The 24,297-nt window shown below is 41.2% G+C and overlaps 1 protein-coding gene across 1 annotated transcript in view; it reads right to left on the reverse strand.

The window, feature by feature from the left end:
- Positions 1–17,845, reverse strand: part of LOC124131539 (insulin gene enhancer protein ISL-1-like) — an 84,920-nt gene extending 67,075 nt beyond the window's left edge. Inside the window, exon 1 of the mRNA XM_046494852.2 lies at positions 17,156–17,845. The gene's annotated coding sequence lies outside the window, so the exon portion shown is untranslated. The remainder of the gene's footprint in view (positions 1–17,155) is intronic.
- Between the last annotated feature and the right edge of the window lie 6,452 nt (positions 17,846–24,297).

Raw genomic sequence — 24,297 nt, forward strand, 5'->3', positions numbered from 1 at the left:
ATGCCACTTCTGTATACGATATAAAAGGGGAAATCCTGGCTCTAGTTTGAAAAATGTAACTATTTACTCAGGTGATTATGTATTCTTCACTTGGTGTTCTCCCTGACTCGAGCACAATACAGATTAGTTGTCATGCACGCAGTTTTTCTCTGGCCATTCACGAATAAATGCTTAACGCGCATGCGTTTTCAAAGCAATATTTGTACTTTTTCCGGTCTGAAGAGTTCCTTCGCCAAGTGGCGGCCAACCTGTCGTCTCGTCCAGACTTGCCATGAAGCGTGGAGAACAATTCTTGATAAACACAACATGGTTTTCAAGCTTCTACCAACACGACGACCTTTTCTGTTTCCTAACTTGTTACAAACTTCGAGGCCGTTGTCACAAAGAGGGAGCGCGTTCTGCTGGGAGGGTCCTCATGACGCGTGCCGTTATTGATCAACCCGACACGCGCCAAACTCGCCTCGGGTTGTCAACAATCACCACCCTCTCCCGCCACCGTCAAGTATCGAATTAAGAGGAAAAGAAAAACATAGGTTTATGCGGAATAATACATGGGGCGAGTTCTGGGCATGACTGGAACCGCGGCCATATTGAAAACATATGAATAGAAGAATACTTGGAGATGTAGAGCTTTGTGTCACAGGTTCCACTCTTCCTCTAACACACCTGGTTACCCTGCCTAATTATCCAGCCTCCGTTTGTACCTGTATGAGTAGCTTTTGTCGAGAAACGACAAGAAAAGATTCAGATGTGTTTCTGTTTATCATATCGTCTGCCGCGGAGCGTTGTGTGTGATCAGTCCTCGGTGAACTCCGTGACAGGGTTATGATTGACGGAAACAAATAACGCGTCGCAATAAAGAGCGTTGTGCAGCGGGCGAGCTGTTGTATGTTCATTGCGACATTATCTAATAGAAACTGACAATAGCCAAATTGCCACAAAGAAAGCGACTTAAATTCTACACACATATCTGCCACTTTACAAAAAAGACTCCTCTTGTTATGCCGTTTGTTGTTGAAGGACAGCAACGTGTTTCCACAGAAACGTTATACAGTGTTACACTACAGAGGTGATAAGAATTTGAAGTGTGAGAGTTAGTGAGTGTGGTTTTACGCCGCTTTTAGCAATATTCCAGCTATATCACCACGGGGGACAAGAAATGGGCTTCACACATTGTACCCATGGGGGAATCGAACCCTTCGTCGTGACGAGCGAACGCTTTAATCACAAGGCTACTCCACCGCCCCTTGAAGTGTATGAGTTGGGTTTAACGCCGCTTTAAACAGTATTCCGGTTATATCACGGCGTGTCAGCTTTATATGGGAGGAAAGCCCGAAGTGATGCAGGGCCCACTTGCACAAAGCGATCTTAGCGCAAAGATGATCGTAACGCCCATACTTTAACATAGGCTTACAATAGTCTTAGCGCTAAGATCGCTTTGTGCAAGTGGGTCCAGGGCCCCGTTCCTCAAAGCGATCTTAGCGCTACGATGATCGTAAGCCTATGGTATAGTATGGGACTTACGATCACCTTAGTGCTGAGATCGCTTTGAGGAACGGGGCCCAGGTCTCAGACGTTTAACACTTTGTGATACCACGAGCACGGGTATGGTTCTGACAAACCTAGAAACATAATCTTGGCGAACCGGGATTCAAACTCTCGATCATGGGTTTCTGGCTTGCCCAAGGGACGCAACTGTATAGCGAGTTGCGGCGCCTTGGACGACTGGGACACCCTTCCCCACTTAGAATTAAATGTGGACAAATGGTGGTTAATGCTCTAGAATATCGCAGCCACGAGTATAACAGTATCAAACACATTCATATTTCAGTTTGATGTCAAAAGTTACGTTAACATCGCTTCAGACAGAAGCCAAATTAATGCTGCACTTAAATTTAATTCTGTAACGGTACAGTGATCCTACACAGAGTACATGTCACATGGTTTTTAATATAAAACATTTACAGAGTTGATGGTAGAATTATTGCAGGCATTGGGTGCTGGTGATTGGTTTAACATGTCCTTTGGAAGTTAAGTGTTGGATGAACAGTGCAATGCTTTTTATTTATGGTTTTAACCTCTTTATTGCAGGGGTAATGTTTACCATGTAACTATATTAATTGCAGGGTTTGTCTGTGGAACTTCCATTTTGAGTGGATCACAATATAGCACCAGTACGCAATGGGTCGACTGTTATTTTACGCCGCAGTAAGCAACACTTTCAGACGTGTCATGGTGGCTGTAAACAATCGAGTCTTCGTCCAGACATACCAGTGGCTGATGTCGTGTGCGTCCAACGCTACGCAACGAACAGTTACCGCGCCTGACCAACAGTGGCTATTCCATCCGCAGTCTCCACGGGATGCGTCGACTATAACCTGGGTCTCCGTTCCACAAAGCGATATTATATACACGACTATCGTAAGGTAATGTATGGGAGTAGCTCAGTCATAGCTAAGGTTGCTTTGTGAAAAAGGGTCCTGTCTGGTTGTGTGTCCTGTTGCCCTATCCGTCTAAGAGACGAGTGAGTGAGTTTGGTTTTACGCCGCTTTTAACAGTATTCCAGTTATATCACGGCGTGACAGCTTAATGTGGGGGGAAAGCCCGAAGTGATGCAGGTCTTAGACGTTTACCACTTCGGTGAAACCCATGAGCACGGGTATGGTGCTGACAAACCTAGAAACGTAATCGGGGCGAACCGGGATTCGAACCCACAATCATAGGTTGCTGGCGTACCCAAGGGACGCAACTCTGCACAGCGAATCGCGGCGCCTTAGACGACTGCGCCACCCTTGCCCCTCTAAGAGACGACATGTGAACAATAAGCTCTGAAAACCAAGAATGTTCGTTCACGTTTACTCATTACTACACGTTGTTGAGTGAAGAGTTTATTCTGTTACGTGTCGATTCCTAAGTTGAAACAATATGTTAACCCGAAATCTGCACGTAAAGAATGTAGTGTGAAACAAACAACCAACAAATGGTATACAATCAACAATTGTATTACACACTTAACTAGGTTGCAAATCAATACAGATTACAGCACAGCAATTGAAATGGCAGTACACAATAGAGTGGTTATACAATATTCAATGGCAGTATAAAATGTGAGAGCAGTGGAAATGACAATGACAAGAATAATAATCACCACGCAGCAACAGTGGTCAAGCTTCCGAGATAGGCCTAGGCTGAACACCAGGGTGAAACGTAATCTACCCACGAAAGCTGGTCTTGATATAATGTGAGATGAAATGACAGGCAAGCGTCCGCTTCACTTATATAGTCTAACTAGCTTAATACACTTTCAACACGGTGTCAGACCAGTTCAGTGTCACTTGAATATCACAGAATATTCCACATGTTTCTTTACATCAATCCATGTAATTCAGGAAGTTTACAGATAATTCGAGCATTTAAATATAATAACTTCCTCACCACTGCTTACATTTAATAGCACTACATTCCTGACAACAAACCATTGTCCAAATACAATGCAATGAACCTTCGCCGAATCTCAACAGAAACAATGTAATACAGTTACAATAACTGTTTAACAATATATTACACTGCCATATAACAATTAAGATTATTCAACATTTAATTCTTTCTGTAAAATACTTTCTTTTCAGAGACTCGATGTTAGTCTTTTTAACGTGACCTGGTTCTGTGCCGATGGCACAGTGAACCCTCAGCCAGGCCCCACTGTGCCCTATTGATATTTAGTAGATTACTAATTGGCCTTGTCTGGCACCATGCGTCTACTCGTAGAAATTCCATCATGATATTCTTGGGTGATCACATTTACTGTACATGTCTATATTGGTGGTGCTTTAACTTGTCCCCAGAGATTCAATGCAAGTAGCATCTACAAGGCATCAATTAAGTGCGGATACTCCTCTTCCGAATAGTGAAGCAGATAGCGTATACTTGTCGAAGTCTGTGACATAAACACACACATCTGCGTTGTCGGTCTTAGTCTGTCTCCCTGGCCACAGAGAATAAATTAAAAAGTAATTCAACTCAAGCCTAGAATGATTTGGCAAGTCTAGATTGTCTCTGAAATTGAACATTGTTCCGGCTCCATTTAGATTTTCTTTTATGTTTTGTAGATATATATATTTTTAAACGAGATAACTTTATTTCGGGGACTAAATGTTAGTCTAGGTCGGTTGCCTTGATGTGACGGAAAAGAAAATAACTTTAGTCACCGAAAATCCAAGATGGCCGCCAATTTTCCTTTCAAAGGTCCATATTTTGAGAAGAGACTTCCCATGTCTGCCGTGTTGTCTGTTTTTAGTTTGTACATTTATGCTTGCTATTATGCTGATTCAAATCCTACTGTGTAATATTGCTTGTTCTTGCTCAATATGGTGTGGGTTCGGTCCCCTTTAACCCATGCTTTTCAAAAGAGGTGGCTAGCAGGATTGGGTGGTCAGACTCGGAGATTTGGTTGGTTTGCATGTCATCGTATCCAAATTGCATGGATCGAAACTCATGATGTCAATCACTGCATTGTCAGGTCCAGACTCGATTATTTACAGACCGTCGTCGTGTAGCTGGCATATAGCTGAGTGCGACGTTAAACAGTTTTGTTTTGAAATACTACATCTGTCACGATATGTTCCTTTTTCAGTAAACATGGCTGGCTGCCCTGTTGTAGGTGGGAGTCCAACGCATGCCTCTGTCACTAAGTTCGTTTAGTTGATTCGTTAAACCAAAAGTCAAGCTGTAATACCAGTAACAGATCAGTTTGTCATCATCTACAAGTACCTTCTTGGTCACCTGTCCACCATTATGTAGTAGTAGTCAATTCACAAGGAACATGTTGTAAACTACCGGGCAAAAGAAAGTATACACTTTCAAACTGGATTGGACCAAAATATTACAAACGTTCGCCGAAACACTGCAAACTTAAGGCCAAAAATACAACTATGATACTCGAATGAAAATACATCACTATCGTTTAACCATTTCTTGTTGGTTTAATTTTTAGCCACCGTAAAATATGGGAGTTTATTTTCTTTTGCCCGGCAGTTTAAAATAAAGGCCTCTGGATCAACGCAACTCTTTCTTAACGAATCGTGGAGATAGGTCCCTTGTTTTAGACGTTCGTCTGGCAATTGTGGACACGTCCAATGCAATGCGGACGGAGGGTGGCTATGAGTGGGTACAGACCAAGAATGGACCAAGAGGACACCAAGAATGGGTTTGGAACATTTCAATCATTAGGAATCGAACCCTCCAACCATAAGGCTACACCAATGTACCATTGCACGGGAGCCAACTTAAGGAAAGTACAAACAAATTGTGAACGATGACATTTTTCTTTGAACACTTTTTATACTATTTCATTTCAAATATTTCACAATGGGATCATGAAATGTATACAGTTTTACATGTATTTAGCACGTGGCATTATAAAAAAACTGTTCTTCCGCATTAACACATGTTACTAAATGGGACAACCACCTGGAGATAACAGGGAATCTATCCAACACAGGAAGTGATGACACGTATTAAACCACACACGGCTTTACAGCCAACCGAACAATGGGTACACGTCTTTGAAAAAACTAAATGCGTGTTCCTCTGTTCGAATTTTATGAAAAGTATGATAAATATTAATGACGAGACATAAAGGCCACTTGTCTAATTAAAGTACGAGCCATTGATTATCTATCTGCGAAGCCTTTGTGCATGTTCTGCTCATGCAAGGAAATACGCATGACGGGATGTCAAAGGTAGCGTCTTTGGACAGGTGTGAGAGTTGTCTCTATAGGGGTAAGGCAGTAGGGGAGTGGGGCCTTGGTGTGACAGCGGGGTGGCGCGAGCTTGTGGGTGGGGGAGGGGTGATTAGGGACGCGGCAGCGAGGAGTTTAATTCGGTGGGTTATGTAGTCTCATATGTGATCTTAGACCCTCACCCTATTTGAAATGTTGCATAAATTGTTGGTTGTATTGCTTTGAGTTTGGTTTCATTTCAAATCCATTTTGCCTCATCCCACCCCTCCAAAGAACTTTTTAAATTTTAATGACACAAAAAATGATACAAACATATTGTGAACGATTTGATATTTCGATAACGTTTAGGTCAGTTCTGCAAGATCCAACGTTGCACAAAAACGGCGTGTAAGCACTCGTTACCGACAAGCTATTTGCGCCAAATGCTAAGTATTGAACCAGGTATTTTGCTAAATAATAGTCATGCTTTCAAACGATCCCCAGGGCAAAGGGAAACGTGACGTGTACGAAAAGACAACGTATTTTGCGTTCAAATAACAAAGTTCATCTTAAGTTGTACTAACATTGCCATATTATGTTTACACATAAATAGCTTTATAATCCATTGTAATGCTGGTTTGCGCAATAATCTATATTGTTATACAACAATTGAAGTTAACAATGTTTATGAAATTTGTATTTTTGACAGACAAAGGTTTTATCCCACGTATTAAACTAATTAATTTTCAAAATTAAAATATTTGGTTTTACAATGTCAAATACTCGTAGTTATGATTTTCGATGGTCGTTATCTTTATTTGATAATAATTATTCGGGGCAACATCTCTCTAACATACACTACTATGAATGTGGGATATTATATCTTTTGTAAGGCAGATCAATATCTTTGTTTTCTCACAGGAGTGCTCTTTGTCATTAATTGTCAGTGCTCTGTATTTACAGAAAGTGATATCGCAGGCCAATTATAATCCTGTAAATACAGGATAATGTTAAGATTAAATATAAACACAGTGAATGATACAAAGGTAAACTAATATCATGGCGCACACGCCCCTGTGTCAGCAGGCCAGTTTAAGTACGCAATTATTAAAAAATAATAATACCTGGGCCTTTTTTATATTCTGTTGTAAGAGAAGACACAGAACAAGTCTGATTGGGTGTAGCTCTTGGGTCACGCACGCCGGTTATTTGGTGACCATAAGCAGTAGGGCCACAACGATGTAGTTATTTGTACGTGGGCGGCTGATTCAGTGGTGGCTATTCTTTGTGGCTATGGTGACTGCTTCCTCTGAATCAGGGAATGGAGATGTAAAACACACAATAATCAGGATGGCCTTACCCTGTACAGTGAGTGAGTGAGTGAGTTGGGTTTAATGCTGCTTTAAACAGTATTCCAGTTACATCACGGCGTGTCAGCTTGATGTGGGAGGAAAGCCCGAAGTGATGCAGGTTTCACACGTTTACCACTTCGGTAAAACCCACGAGCATGGTGCTGACAAACCAAGAAACATAGTCGTGGCGAACCGGGATTCGAACCCACAATCACAGGTTTCTGGCTTGCCCAAGGGACGCAACTCTGCACAGCGAATCGGGGCGCCTTAGACGACTGGGCCACCCATGCTCCCTCTAATTAAGAAGGTTGTATGGTACACCCTTCACAGTTTGTACGTATTAAGTACACTACTTCCCATGCTTAATATCGGCATTTGTACTAGATATACAACCAGGCAGAATACTTCCGCGGGATTCAAAGGGATTAGGTATTCTTTGTTGATGAAAATGGACAAATTTGGCAACGGCGTCTTCATGAAGTATCTCAAAACTGAAAGGGTTAACTCACATAACCATTGATGCGGACATGGTTTCAACTTAAGGGGATGATGTCCCTTCCTTTGTCATTGTTAACGGGTAGACAGCTAAGTTCGATACCAGGGTCCCGGTGTATAAAGCGATCGTAGCGCTAAGGTGATCGTAACTCACATACCTTAACATAGACTTACGACAGTCATAGCGCTAAGGTTGGTTTGTACAACGGCACCCAGGAACACCCTCATCTGCCACCGCTGTTCCATCCATCCTTCTGTTTTCTGAGATTTCAAATGAATCTTACTGGTGGACTACCCCCCCCCCCCCCGAAAGGTCAGACCATTAATGGACAATCTGCTGAGGTAACTTCGCAAATCAAGGCGAAACATCGTGAAAAACTCACTAAATGGATTGTTGTTCCAGCAGGACAATGCACCTGCGGACAGGTCTGTGGTCATGGATGTAATGCATGACTGTAGTCTTGCTTTAAACTCATTGAACATCCTCCGTATTCACCAAATTTGACACTGTCAGATTTCCACCTTTTCCCGAACTTGAAGAAAGCATTATGCAAATGATGATGACGTCATTTCTGCTGTGGAGGACTTATCAAACCCTCGGGAATAAGCACTCTACGTCGTTGGCAGCGGTGTGTGGACCTCAGAGGGGATTATATTGAAAAATAATTGACAACCAACTCCATCAATCTTTAGGCTCAGAACATTTCAGCCACCCCTAACACTTTGGAGGCTAGCTAAAAATCACGAGTTTCTGATTTTGTCTTTGTGAAGAATTTACCATTTGAAAGATAAATGTCCCCCCTCAAGCTCCAATTTTGACAGATATATGAAGACACAACGAGATATGTATTTAGGCATAAAGCGATACGTGTAGACATAACAAGATATGTGAAGACACAACGAGATATGATATTTAGGCATAAAGCGATATATGTAGACACAACGAGATATGTGAAGACACAACGAGATATGATATTTAGGCATAAAGCGATACGTGTAGACATAACAAGATATGTGTAGACATAACGAGATATGATATTCAGACAAAAAGCGATATATGTAGACACAACGAGATATGTGTAGACATAACGAGATATGATATTCAGACAAAAAGCGATATAAGCAGACGTAACGAGATATGTGTAGACATAACGAGATATGATATTTAGGCATAAAGAAATATATGTAGACATTTCGAGATATATACATACATAACAAGATATGATATGTAGGAATAACGAGATATACGTGGACAGAATGAGATTTGTATGCAGGTATGATGAAACATGAGTAACAGACACGATGAACTATAAGAATAATGAGATTATGTATAATTGACTGAAGTCATAAAGAAGTGTAGGTACAACGAGATGACGCCGGTTTGTTGTTTAACGCCACACTCAGCAATATTCCAGCTATATGACGTCGGTCTGTAAATAATCGAGTCTGGACCAGACAATCCAATGATTATTATCATGGGCATCAATCCACGCAATTGGGATCGATGACATGCATCAACCAAGTCAGCGAGCCTGACCACCCGATCCCGTAAGTCGCCTCTTACGACAAGCATAGTCGCCTTTGACAGCAAGCATGGGTTGCTGAAGACCTAATCTACCCCGGATCTTCACGGATCTGTAACGAGATGAGGACTAGAGGATAAAGACACAACTGGGTGTAACATTCCATCAACTTGAGGCTTGATAAACTATAGGTATAATAGGATGTAGATATTACGAGATGTAGGTACCATGACATGTAGGTATAACGAGATATAGGTACCATGACATGTAGGTATAACGAGATGTCGGTACCATGACATGTAGGTATAAGGAAATGTAGGTACCATGACATGTAGGCACAAGGAGATGTTGGTACCATGACATGTAGGTATAACAAGATGTAGGTACCATGACATGTAGGTATAACGAGATGTAGGTACCATGACATGTAGGTATAACGAGATGTAGGTACCATGACATGTAGGCATAACGAGATGTAGGTACCATGACATGTAGATATAACAAGATGAAGGTACCATGACATGTAGGTATAACGAGATGTAGGTACCATGACATGTAGGTATAACGAGATGCAGGTACCATGACAAGTTGGTATAACGAGATGTAGGTACCATGACATGTAGGTATAACAAGATGTAGGTACCATGACATGTAGGCACAAGGAGATGTTGGTACCATGACATGTAGGTATAACAAGATGTAGGTACCATGACATGTAGGTATAACGAGATGTAGGTACCATGACATGTAGGTATAAGGAAATGTAGGTACCATGACATGTAGGCACAAGGAGATGTTGGTACCATGACATGTAGGTATAACAAGATGTAGGTACCATGACATGTAGGTATAACGAGATGTAGGTACCATGACATGTAGGTATAACGAGATGTAGGTACCATGACATGTAGGCATAACGAGATGTAGGTACCATGACATGTAGATATAACAAGATGAAGGTACCATGACATGTAGGTTGAACGAGATACAGGTACCATGACATGTAGGTATAACGAGATGTAGGTACCATGACATGTAGGTATAACGAGATACAGGTACCATGACATGTAGGTATAACGAGATGCAGGTACCATGACATGTAGGTATAACGAGATGTAGGTACCATGACATGTAGGTATAACGAGATGTAGGTACCATGACATGTAGGTATAACGAGATGCAGGTACCATGACAAGTAGGTATAACGAGATGTAGGTACCATGACATGTAGGTATAACAAGATGTAGGTACCATGACATGTAGGCACAAGGAGATGTTGGTACCATGACATGTAGGTATAACAAGATGTAGGTACCATGACATGTAGGTATAACGAGATGTAGGTACCATGACATGTAGGTATAACGAGATGTAGGTACCATGACATGTAGGCATAACGAGATGTAGGTACCATGACATGTAGATATAACAAGATGAAGGTACCATGACATGTAGGTATAACGAGATACAGGTACCATGACATGTAGGTATAACGAGATGCAGGTACCATGACATGTAGGTATAACGAGATGTAGGTACCATGACATGTAGGTATAACGAGATGTAGGTACCATGACATGTAGGTATAACGAAATGTAGGTACCATGACATGTAGGTATAACGAGATGTAGGTACCATGACATGTAGGCATAACGAGATGTAGGTACCATGACATGTAGATATAACAAGATGAAGGTACCATGACATGTAGGTATAACGAGATACAGGTACCATGACATGTAGGTATAACGAGATGCAGGTACCATGACATGTAGGTATAACGAGATGTAGGTACCATGACATGTAGGTATAACGAGATGTAGGTACCATGACATGTAGGTATAACGAGATGTCGGTACCATGACATGTAGGCACAAGGAGATGTTGGTACCATGACATGTAGGTATAATGAGATGAAGGTACCATGACAAGTAGGTATAACGAGATGTAGGTACCATGACATGTAGGTGTAACGAGATGTAGGTACCATGACATGTAGGTATAACGAGATGTAGGTACCATGACATGTAGGTATAACGAGATGTAGGTACCATGACATGTAGGCATAACGAGATGTAGGTACCATGACATGTAGGTATAACGAGATGTAACAATGAGATGTGGGAATAGTAAAGTGAAGGCACCACACCCAGCCACTAATGGAATAACACACGATGACAAAGACATCTTGTTTCACAGCCGCTTTAAAGGACGAGCAAACAGAATGCTGTTTTCTGTTCGAAATATAAAACGAGAATATTCAGCTTCGACTGTCTGCCGAAACAGATTCCACTTGGAGTCAAAGGCGAAACAGTGGTGAAAATTATATGAATGGATGACTGAGCATCAGTTATGACACCAGGTGTTCGCAAAAAACATGTATTTGCCCAACGCCGCAGCCAACAATACTGCAGACATTCAAGGGCGTCTCGCAGAAAATCCAGCCAGGATAACACATTCCACTGATAACGTGTCCGGACCAGACAATCCAGTGACCAAATAGTGCTATAATTGATTTTATTAAACCTTATGTTAACTTTGTATACAATTATTTTTGAGCATGAAACAACACAGGCACATAAATGTCCCCCCCCTAACATCAATATAGGAAATATGTGGAATTCACAATGTTCAGCGTTACAGAGTGCATTTCATTTCTTCAGGTTTAAAAAAAACCATGTTACCCTCTTACATTTTGTAAGCTTGACATAAGATATGAAAAAATGCATCGGTTGAAATCGTAGTCAGCGAGCCCTATTTTAATTGAGCTATCTTGCAATCTCCATGTGACGACGTTATCAGAATGATGAATGATGTCTGTTCTCATCGCCAGCGGTATCGCATCCTACTGGTGTAATCAGAAGTTTAGACCCGTATATCGACAGACTGCAAATTAGGCATGGGAAGAAACTCGCTTTGTATGTACTTTATATGCTTGAAGTGAAGTCGTGATTTAAATTAAATTTAGATTTCTTGTTACAAAACCCTATGGCAGACCAGACATACCCATCCATTATTTCATTACAACTTAGCCATATCGAAGCAATAATACCCATATATTTAAGAATCACGTTAGAATGTAAGATGATCATATTTAACAACGTTTGTGAATAACACATTATTTTTTTTATTAAAACATTCAAATATAATATAAAGCGTCAAAGCCAGAGAATAACCAGTCTCGATTATCAGTCGAAACAGATTCATTTGAGCGTAAAAGGCAAAATAGCAGTGGGATGAAGGGATCACTGAAACCCAGTGATGGATGGCACAAGGTGTAACCTGTCCTACCGTTAGCACCCGCCACACACACAATAGTAACGGTTTCAGAATATCGATAGCGTTATGCCTACAGTATATTTCATGTTTAAATCACCAAAACCCTTCCGTTGCATAATTTCAAAACATACACCAACGGGTAAGAAGTTGTGTAAACATTTGGATTACAAACCGTATAGTGTTGTTACAAACTTATGTATTGTTTCTGTAAGTGTATGGCAATGAGCTAACAAGTGGTTGAACATAACACGACAATGATTAGGTGACACAGACATGCCGTCTTAAACGACTTTGAAGTAACACTAACACATATTTCAAACGATTTGAAATCGACATGAAACAAATTGTGTAGACATATATTACAATATTCCAATATATATTCCATATTGAAATCGACATGGCAACAATTCTGTAGACATACATTCCAAACGACATGAAACAAATTTGAGTAGACATATATTCCAAACGATTTGAAATCGACATGAAATAAATTGTGTAGACATACATTCCAAACGATTTGAAATCGACATGAAACAAATTGTGTAGACATACATTCCAAACGATTTGAAATCGACATGAAACAAATTGTGTAGACATACATTCCAAACGATTTGAAACTGACATGAAACAAACCGTGTAAACAGACACATTTTACATAGTTAGTACATATATTCTAAGCCATTTGACATTATACAGCAATCATATAATATACATAATACTACATACCTTCCAAACAAATTGACATTAAAAACACCACATACAAAATTGAAAACATTTGAAACAGAAGGCCATGTAGTTCTACATGATTGTGAAACTGACAGCAAACCTATTATGGACACATATTTCAAAATATTTGAAATTGACATGAAAACAGAAATATTTATTTATTCTATATATGATTATGGAGCATGTGCGTCTTATTAGAAATTGTAACAAACACAACACATTGCTGTTAATTTAAAATTAAAATATAGAACGTGACAACACACGTGAAGGTGGCAAGCAATAAATGACAGAACAATCAATAGATACAGAGATATGAAATGAACGAAAGAGGAACGAATGAAATAACTACGCGGGCCGCAGGTGCAAGTGACAAGATGCCCGTGGTTCTTGGGCAAGAAACAAACTGGTAGTTTTAAAAGTTGGAACCGTAAATCAATTCCGAAATGAGATGGCGAGCAGTAAATCAAGCCTGTTGTCGGTAATGCTGACATATTTGGCTGTGAGCGGTAGTGTACCACATGGGTCTCGACCGAGAACGATATGCTGTCTCTAACGGGAGCCACACAGTGCCACAATTGTCAAGATTTACGACTAATACTCATGTATGATGGCAATATTTAATTTCGGTTTCACAGTCGTGTCCACCGCACTGCTAATTAGAAGCCACTTTGTTGATTATTCAAATGTATTTGATCATTTTGTACATTTATATCTGAATAGAATAATTTTTTAATTAGTATTTTTATCAAATGTAGAAAAACGTAGAAATCAAAATTTGGAAATAACATGTATCAGTTATTTGAAAGTATGTTAATCTGTAGCGCCCTTGTTTAGACATTTTCACTTATGATATGAATACCCTTATGACTTTTGACGTTTTACCTGAAATTACATAGACATAAACAAGCATATTTTCTCATGAATATTACTGTCCCTCTCACTTAATTATATAGTTGCTATAGTGAAACTGTAGTAAAATTATCAACATGGCGAATACCTGTACATGTCGTGATACCCTGGGCCATATGACATTTCCTTTTCAGAAATAACTCTCAGTGTGTCTTAGCGAATTTAGTTCAGAAGTATAAACAACCCATGGAGTTACAATCACAAGAGAAGATACTGTTTGTAACCTAGGAACATTAAGTGTATAATTTAAGTGCATCGCTTTTTTTCTGGAGTTGACACAACGATGAATTTGCTCTATGAATTTCCCAGCCCAAGATAACTACCAGCCTCACTGCGGGCAATTGGGATAAGGAAACTGATACTGTTATGTGGCTAAATAACAACAAACATGTTGATGTTTTATTGATAAATTCCCTGTAATTATTACGCATCCAGAACAACTAATAGTTCTTTTTCAAGAATAATTTGACATGAAGCGCACTTCGGATAATCACGAGGAACGCCGAGCTCAATTTTTAACGCTCCCATGGGGAAGGGGTAGGGCGATGTTCCACGCTGGGACCAGATCGGGATAGCAATTTACTAATGAATATTGATTTGTATCAGAGAAGTCACGTGGCATGAAAGTGATGGGGTAGGTGGAACTTTTTTATATGCCATAAACATATACATAGATCCATAATCATTGTTTTTATCATTAATAAATCATGAGTGTTCCTGTACACATATGCATCACTGGCCATGTGGCATTTACACCCAAGTGTGATACAGTCAAGATAATTACTTGCAACATCATCCCGTTAATCCGGACCGTACCGTCCCAAGTGAAGTATTCATGGATACATATATCCGGATTAACGAAGTGTGAGAGTAATGCCCCTTTATATATATTTTACATTTTATCAACATTAATCGTCCTTTAAATGGCGTTTCCAGAATAAAAGGGTTGCATTGTACATTCAAGGAAGAATGGAATAAGTGAGAGACAATTTATCCACCAATTGTGCTGTTGCACTCATTTATACAACACACAACAGTATAACGGTAACTATAGTAACATCCCTGCTATTTACACGGAGTCATGTACATTGTATATTGCAAAATAAATTGGTACATTTCCTTTCATGTCGGTCTCGGTAGTCCCATTCTGCCTTTGTTGTAAACAAACATATGATATTATAACGGTAAAGTTGACTGGCGACGATTTGAGTCTGTTCTAAAAGTGAAGTTCTATCTTCTACTGCTTAAACTGCCGGGGAAGATTTTTATAGCTGATTTATCGTTAGGATATGAACGGGTCCTGAGCAACCAACTTGTAAATACCAACGCTCGTGTACCCAGATACGTGTACATATCGGAACTGAAGCATTTTATGTTGTAAATACATGTACATCACCTGAAGAATTTTTACATGTTTGTTACAATTGTAACATTATCCTTAGGCTGGCGAGAACATGGGGCGTACAGCGTGTCAGGAGAGAACTCATTGTGATACGTACAGATGTAATCACTGTGTAATAAAGAAAGTCGTAGACATTCACGAGTTTCATCAGTGTTGTCAATATCATCCATGGCGTCTGTTATGAATAAATCAACAGCGGTTCTGTGGTTATTCTGTGTCTGTGTTCAACGTAAAACACATCGATACACAGCTCACCACCGAAACTGTTTTAAGTGATTAAAAGTTAAATATTTTATGAAGTCAACCCAGGTAACCGCTTATAGTCCCCGGGGGCTGGGGGTTGTCGGTCGTCGTGTTTTGACACAGTCGTCCTCTGTAGCAAACACGCAACGAGATTACCATTAGTTCGTATTAATATCAGTCTAATAATAAACGCACTTACAAGATTGAAATTTACACTGTTCATTTTATTACAATGTTGAATGTTTGATATATTTGTGATAACAAAATAATTGGGTATTTTACAGATCTTTTTATGACGAATATACATATTACCGTGATGGAATGAACGTATTTGATATAATTTTGAACATTAATCAGATACTATTTAATACAAATAATTTAAAAAAAGAAAAAAAAAGAAATAATACCGACATCTAGCGTGGTAATAAATATTTTATCAACTGTAAAATATTTCGTTGAGATTATATTTCAGTATAATTTACTATATATGTATATATTCCATAGATATTACACAGTAATAACAAATGTATCTTTACTCCAATTTGGTTATATTCTAGACAATTAGAAATGTGCCAAAATATATTCCTAGGAAACAATATTATAGATGCTCCAGCGAAAAGATGATTTTTCCCGATTGATTTATTCCTTTCAAATCGCCTTCCGAAGTAGGTGTTTGTTTACGTGACTATACCAGGTGAGTCGGGTTTGCATGGAATTCGGCCTTTTAACAATTATTATCTTTAGCTTCAATTTGAAACAATATTTACACGACTCTCCATCAAGGGTCACTAGAATTCCCCTCGCTCCGTGTATGTATTGAACGGTAATTATATTCATAATTATCGATTTATCTGAAAACATTAAAAAAGAGAGAAGTGTCACATTAATGTGTTTATCAAAGTTCAACAAAGGAATTTAGATCAATTTGAGTGTTGATGATTATGAAAAATTGAAATATATTTCAACAAATTTATGCGTGTAGTTGTGCCTTTACTGCTTTAATCTCTATAAAAAACATAAATGTAAATGAAAGTTTGATATATAATGTAATAATTCAATCAATCAAATATAACGTTAAGTTTTCTATGAGGTATATCAAAAATTGAGGGAAGATATATGTCTTCAAAATATTTAAAGTTTGTTGGTGATCGTTTGATAATTAAGATAAATACATTGATGATTCAAATTTCGAAACAACACATACCGCACTAAATATTCTTGGTCTGTATTTTAAATCCCAAAAGGATTTAAAGTATAACAGCTTCTTGCATAATTGGATTAAAACGCCATTTTTAATTGGGACTCTATGTGCTTGAATTTGATAAACCCTTGAACACAATCACATTGAAATAAACACAATGTTCTTGTATTCGTCACAATGCTTAAAAAAGTACGTACGTATATTGAGCAATTTTCCGTGAGTGTGATCCAACATCACAAACACAGTACCCGTCAAGTGAGAAATGCCCTGCCCGCACAATGCAAATGACGTCACAGTTTACTCACCTGTATTCAGTTGCCCGGATGTAAGATGTATCAGCTAGCCAGGTAACCGGGCAGGTGAGGTATTCCCATGTACAGCTGAACGAAGCCCCGGCTATGGCGCCGATTGTGTATGTTTGTTCCCCCAAACTCCTCTTCAGAACGTACCCTGGGGCACGAGAGACACTGAAGGTCGAATGTATCCATGTTTGAATGTGATATTCTCCATAACACGATTCAGCGATAGAGAAGAGACTGCGTCTCGGATGCTGGTGAATATCCTATGTGGGTAGACATATCCAGAAGACATTGGAGATTAGTTTCATTGTGGTTCAAAGTTTGTTACTTTCCAGAATTCAAAATATGTCACCATTAAAACTCCTTTTGAAACTTGATTAAAATTGATGAAATTATTTTCCGGTTCGAGAGCTACGTCACAACACTTTTACGGTTTCAGACATCTACAAATCCGGCTTATATGCCTGGTCCCTAGAGCACAAGCAAATCTTGTCTCACCGAGCCAGTGAACATCCCAAAACATATGTTACGTTACACTTGCGAGAACGCAGCTTCTACGCCGTCGCAGAGTACGCCGTACCCGTAGCGTAATCGTGAGCGCTCCGGTGAACACCTGTGAAATATTCACCTAGAAAAAAACAACTTGACACATAAGTGTGCTTGCGTCGTATGATAGCGAATGTTGCCCACTAAAACAAGTAATTCTAGTATGGCGCGGAGCTTTGAGGGCCTGGCTTTTATCCCCACACAGGATCAGGGGATGAGCTTAGGCTAGATGGAATAATTTTGACAGTACCGGATTGCAATAAGCCCAAATGGCGGGTTTTTCCTGCCGATGCCATTACGGAAAATTGAAACTAGACAAGGAAAAGCATGTGACATTTATTGGAGAGTTTAGTGTTTGCAATATTAATATAGATAATGTGTTGGATGAAATCTCTTCGTAGAGGGGATACAGAATTCCTCAATTCCGGCGTCAGGGGAAAAACCGTAGCGTCCGCGGAGATAGCCGTCACGTGCAGCGCGTGCAAGCTTTGCTGGGGGAAATTTAGTTAATGGAGGAATTTTGATACTGAGTGGGGTGCTTGTCAAACGTTTCCCACGTCTGGTGGCCATCGATTCGTCTTCCTAACATATGCGGCCACCAATCCAATTTGAACCAATTTCACAAATGCACTCTCGCTCAAGTCCGAACACTGGGGGTCGACCCTGTCGTATATTTTCTCCGCACTTTAAAAAGCTTCTCCAAATTGAATGGTTGAAATAAACCAATTTGTTGTTTTAAATCTATAAATTTATTTGATGGAATTTACGAAGAAAGCATTAAACGCGCGGATGAAAGCTTGCACTATGCACTTTACACTGCTACTAATACAAATTAATTGGAAGATCTTTTCCATCTGTCTGAAAATCACATGAATAAAACCAGAATTAAAACAGGCCTTAATGTACCCTTTCGTATTCTAGACCATGATTAAGTAAGGAAGATTTGGATTGATGACATGATTTAAGAAGCTAAATGGATAGAATATTTCAAGAAATTCCTTAAATTTACTGAGAGTATCTCTCAAAGAATGCAGTGATTATTCATGTAATATAAAATAAAGCCAGGTTACAATCTTCACAGTAACGTGTAATAATTTAAAAAATGAGTAGAGGGTGATTCTGGCAAGATTAATCTGTTCTAATCGTAACAAAGTCTTGAAGAAACATAAGTTTAATCATCCGAGATTTCATCAGATTAGAAAGTTGATGGAAGGATGATGCTAACACCCTGAAACTGTTATTCATGGATGGGATGGATTTGTTGATGTGTTTAACGGAAGTAGTGTGGCGACAGCAGAAGATTGTGGTTACACTTTACAGTCAGGCTTCTGAGCGTTGGTGTATACTTTTTCATTAAATTCGAATTCACGAGAACCACGAGAACCACGCTTTAATAGTATTACTAAGTATGGTCCAGTATTGCCTTACTGAAACGCTGTCCCTCGTATTTCACAATACAGTCGTCTGTATCCCTTAGTAGTACTGACCCGTGAAGATTCCGGGGTAGAATAGGTCTTCAGCAACCCATGCTTGCCGTAAAAGGCGACTATGCTTGTCGTTAAAGGCGACTAACGGAATCGGGTGGTCAGGCTCGCTGACTTGGTTGATGCATGTCATCGATCCCAATTGCGTGGATCGATTCTCATGATGTCAATCACTGGATTGTCTGGTCCAGACTCGATTATTTACAGACCCCGTCATATAGCTGGAATATTGCTGAGTGCGGCGTAAAACAACAAACAAACAAAGAAAGTAGTAGTACTGAATCATCCGTATTTTCTCACAAGACAAAGAGGCTCCAGTCGTGTAGGGCGCCGCAGAACAGGGTTGCGTCCCCTTGGTGTGCCAGTAACCTATGAGCGTGGTTTCGAATTCAAGATTCGCCCTGATTATGTTTTTGGTTTGTCGGCACCATACCCGTTCTCGTGGGTTTCACCAAAGTGGTGAACGTTGGGCTTTCCTCTCACTTCAAGGTAGCACATCATGATGTAACTGACACCTTGTTGAAAGCGGAGTTAAAACTAACTCACTCACTGGAATTATCGTTCGTTTTATTTCATCAAAACAATTGCCCCTGTTGCTTCGAAAGAACTGTCATCTGTATTGTTCCAAAGAGAACAGTCGGTATTGTCTCAACAGAATGATCATCCATATTGTCTCACTGGGACCATCGTCAGCCTTGCCTCACTGGGACCATGGTCAGTATTGCCTCACAGGGACCATGGTCAGCATTGCCTCACTGGCAGCATGGCCAGTATTTTCTCACTGGGACCATGGTCAGTATTGCTTACTGGAACCATCGCCATTAACGTCAGTATTTGCCTCACTGGGACCATGGTCAGCATTGCCTCACTGGGACCATGGTCACAATTGCCTTACTTGAACCATCGCCATTAACGTCAGTATTTGCCTCACTGGGACCATGGTCAGCATTGCCTCACAGGGACCATTGTCACAATTGCCTTACTGGAATCATCGCCATTAACGTCAGTATTTGCCTCACTAGGACCATAAGCCATTAACGTCAGTATTACCTCACTGGGACCATGGTCACGATTGCCTTACTGGAACCATCGCCATTAACGTCAGTATTTGCCTCACTGGGACCATGGTCAGCATTGCCTCACTGGGAAAATGGTCACAATTGCCTTACTGGAACCATCGTCATTAACGTCAGTATTTGCCTCACTGGGACCATGGTCAGCATTGCCTCACTGGGGCAATGGTCACAATTGCCTTACTGGAACCATCGCCATTAACGTCAGTATTTGCCTCACTGGGACCATGGTCAGCTTTGCCTCAATGGGGCCATGGTCAGCATTGCCTCACTGGGATCATCTTCAGTATTGTCTCACTGGCACCATGGTCAGTATTGCTTTACTGGAATCATCGCCATTAACGTCAGTATTTGCCTCACTGGGACCATAATCAGTATTGCCTTACTGGAACTTTCGCCATTAAAGTCAGTATTGCCTCACTTGGACCTTCGTCAGTATTTGTCTCACTGGCACCATGGTCAGTATTGTCTCACTGGGACCATGGTCAGTATTGCCTTACTGGAACTTTCGCCATTAAAGTCAGTATTGCCTCACTTGGACCATCGTCAGTATTTGGCTCACTGGGACCATGGTCAGCATTGTCTCACTGGCACCATGGTCAGTATTGCCTTACTGGAACTTACGCCATTAACGTCAGTATTACCTCACTTGGACCATGGTCACAATTGCCTTACTTGAACCATCGCCATTAACGTCAGTATTTGCCTCACTGGGACCATGGTCAGCATTGCCTCACTGGGACCATGGTCACAATTGCCTTACTGGAACCATCGCCATTAACGTCAGTATTTGCCTCACTGGGACCATGGTCAGCATTGCCTCACTGGGGCCATGGTCAGCATTGCCTCACTGGGATCATCTTCAGTATTGTCTCACTGGCACCATGGTCAGTATTGCTTTACTGGAACCATCGCCATTAACGTCAGTATTTGCCTCACTGGGACCATAATCAGTATTGGCTTACTGGAACTTTCGCCATTAACGTCAGTATTACCTCACTGGGACCATGGTCACAATTGCCTTACTGGAACCATCGCCATTAACGTCAGTATTTGCCTCACTGGCACCATGGTCAGCATTGCCTCACTGGGACCATGGTCAGCATTGCCTCACAGGGACCATGGTCACAGTTGCCTTACTGGAATCATCGCCATTAACGTCAGTATTTGCCTCACTGGGACCATGGTCAGCATTGCCTCACTGGGGCCATGGTCAGCATTGCCTCACTGGGATCATCTTCAGTATTGTCTCACTGGCACCATGGTCAGTATTGCTTTACTGGAATCATCGCCATTAACGTCAGTATTTGCCTCACTGGGACCATAATCAGTATTGCCTTACTGGAACTTTCGCCATTAAAGTCAGTATTGCCTCACTTGGACCTTCGTCAGTATTTGTCTCACTGGCACCATGGTCAGTATTGTCTCACTGGGACCATGGTTAGTATTGCCTTACTGGAACTTTCGCCATTAAAGTCAGTATTGCCTCACTTGGACCATCGTCAGTATTTGGCTCACTGGGACCATGGTCAGCATTGTCTCACTGGCACCATGGTCAGTATTGCCTTACTGGAACTTACGCCATTAACGTCAGTATTACCTCACTTGGACCATGGTCACAATTGCCTTACTGGAACAATCGCCATTAACGTCAGTATTTGCCTCACTGGGACCATGGTCAGCATTGCCTCACTGGGACCATGGTCACAATTGCCTTACTGGAACCATCGCCATTAACGTCAGTATTTGCCTCACTGGGACCATGGTCAGCATTGCCTCACTGGGATCATCTTCAGTATTGTCTCACTGGCACCATGGTCAGTATTGCTTTACTGGAACCATCGCCATTAACGTCAGTATTTGCCTCACTGGGACCATAATCAGTATTGCCTTACTGGAACTTTCGCCATTAACGTCAGTATTACCTCACTGGGACCATGGTCACAATTGCCTTACTGGAACCATCGCCATTAACGTCAGTATTTGCCTCACTGGCACCATGGTCAGCATTGCCTCACTGGGACCATGGTCAGCATTGCCTCACAGGGACCATGGTCACAGTTGCCTTACTGGAATCATCGCCATTAACGTCAGTATTTGCCTCACTGGGACCATGGTCAGCATTGCCTCACTGGGGCCATGGTCAGCATTGCCTCACTGGGATCATCTTCAGTATTGTCTCACTGGCACCATGGTCAGTAGAGCTTTACTGGAACCATCGCCATTAACGTCAGTATTTGTCTCACTGGGACCATGGTCAGCATTGCCTCACTGGGACCATTGTCACAATTGCCTTACTGGAACCATCGCCATTAACGTCAGTATTTGCCTCACTGGGACCATGGTCAGCATTGCCTCACAGGGACCATTGTCACAATTGCCTTACTGGAATCATCGCCATTAACGTCAGTATTTGCCTCACTAGGACCATAAGCCATTAACGTCAGTATTACCTCACTGGGACCATGGTCACGATTGCCTTACTGGAACCATCGCCATTAACGTCAGTATTTGCCTCACTGGGACCATGGTCAGCATTGCCTCACTGGGACCATGGTCACAATTGCCTTACTGGAACCATCGCCATTAACGTCAGTATTTGCCTCACTGGGACCATGGTCAGCATTGCCTCACTGGGACCATGGTCACAATTGCCTTACTGGAACCATCGCCATTAACGTCAGTATTTGCCTCACTGGGACCATGGTCAGCATTGCCTCGCTGGGATCATCTTCAGTATTTGTCTCACTGGCACCATGGTCAGTATTTGTCTCACTGGCACCATGGTCAGTATTGCCTTACTGGAACTTTCGCCATTAACGTCAGTATTTGCCTCACTTGGACCATGGTCACTATTGCCTTACTGGAACTTTCGCCATTAACGTCAGCATTGCCTCACTGGGATCATCTTCAGTTTTTGTCTCACTGGCACCATGGTCAGTATTGTCTCACTGGCACCATGGTCAGTATTGCCTTACTGGAACTTTCGCCATTAACGTCAGTATTACCTCACTGGGACCATGGTCAACATTGTCTCATTAGAACCATCTTCAGTATCGTCTCGCTGGCACCATGGTCAGTACTGCCTTACTGGAACCATCGCAATTAACGTCAATATTGTCTAACTGGGACCATGGTTAGTATTGTCTAACTGGGACCATGGTTAGTATTGTCTAACTGGGACCATTGTTAGTATTGTCTCACTGGGACCATGGTCAATATTGCCTCACTGGGACCATGCTCAGTATTGCCTCACTGGGATCATCTTCAGTATTTGTCTCACTGGCACCATGGTCAGTATTTGTCTCACTGGCACCATGCTCAGTATTGCCTCACTGGGACCATCAACAATATTTGTCTCACTGGCACCGTTGTCAGTATTGTCTCGCATGGATCAACGTTAGTATTGCCTCCCTGGGACCATGGTTAGTATTGCCTCCCTGGGACCATGGTAAGTATTTGTCTCACTGGGACCATCGTCAGTATTACATCACTGGCACCATGGTCAGCATTGTCTCTCTGGGACCATCGTCCATATTGCCTCACCGGCTCCATCGTCAGTATTGCCTCACTGGGATCACCGTCAGTATTGTCTCTCTGGGACCATCGTCAGTGTTGCCTCACAAGGGTAAATTTCTGTATTCAATCTTTAAAATCACTGTTGGTTTCATAGGGTCTGAAAAGTTCCTAGTCTCTCGTTGCAGAATAGAAAGGATTGGGTGATTTTTCTGTGTGTGACCTGGCTGGCATGTGTGTGTGTGATCGTACCCTGACGGCATGGATCGTTACTCATGCTCTCCACCACTGGTTGGGGTATCTGGAGTATCCAGGTTCCGCTGTTGGTGTACTCATTGACCACAATATTACTGAATTACCAGCCACTGATAGCAATCTAGATCATGTCATATGAGGGATGTATTCAAATTACAGGTCACATATTTCATTTTCAAATCTGTTTCGAAGTTTTCTATTGCCGGATTGTAATCACACTCAATTTTCGACATGACAGGAGTTAATATTTGTGGATAGTAGAGAGACAATAGAA

Source organism: Haliotis rufescens, unplaced genomic scaffold, assembly GCF_023055435.1.
Source record: "Haliotis rufescens isolate VD_foot unplaced genomic scaffold, xgHalRufe1.0.p SCAF_1, whole genome shotgun sequence".
In the NCBI taxonomy this organism is placed as follows: domain Eukaryota; kingdom Metazoa; phylum Mollusca; class Gastropoda; order Lepetellida; family Haliotidae; genus Haliotis; species Haliotis rufescens.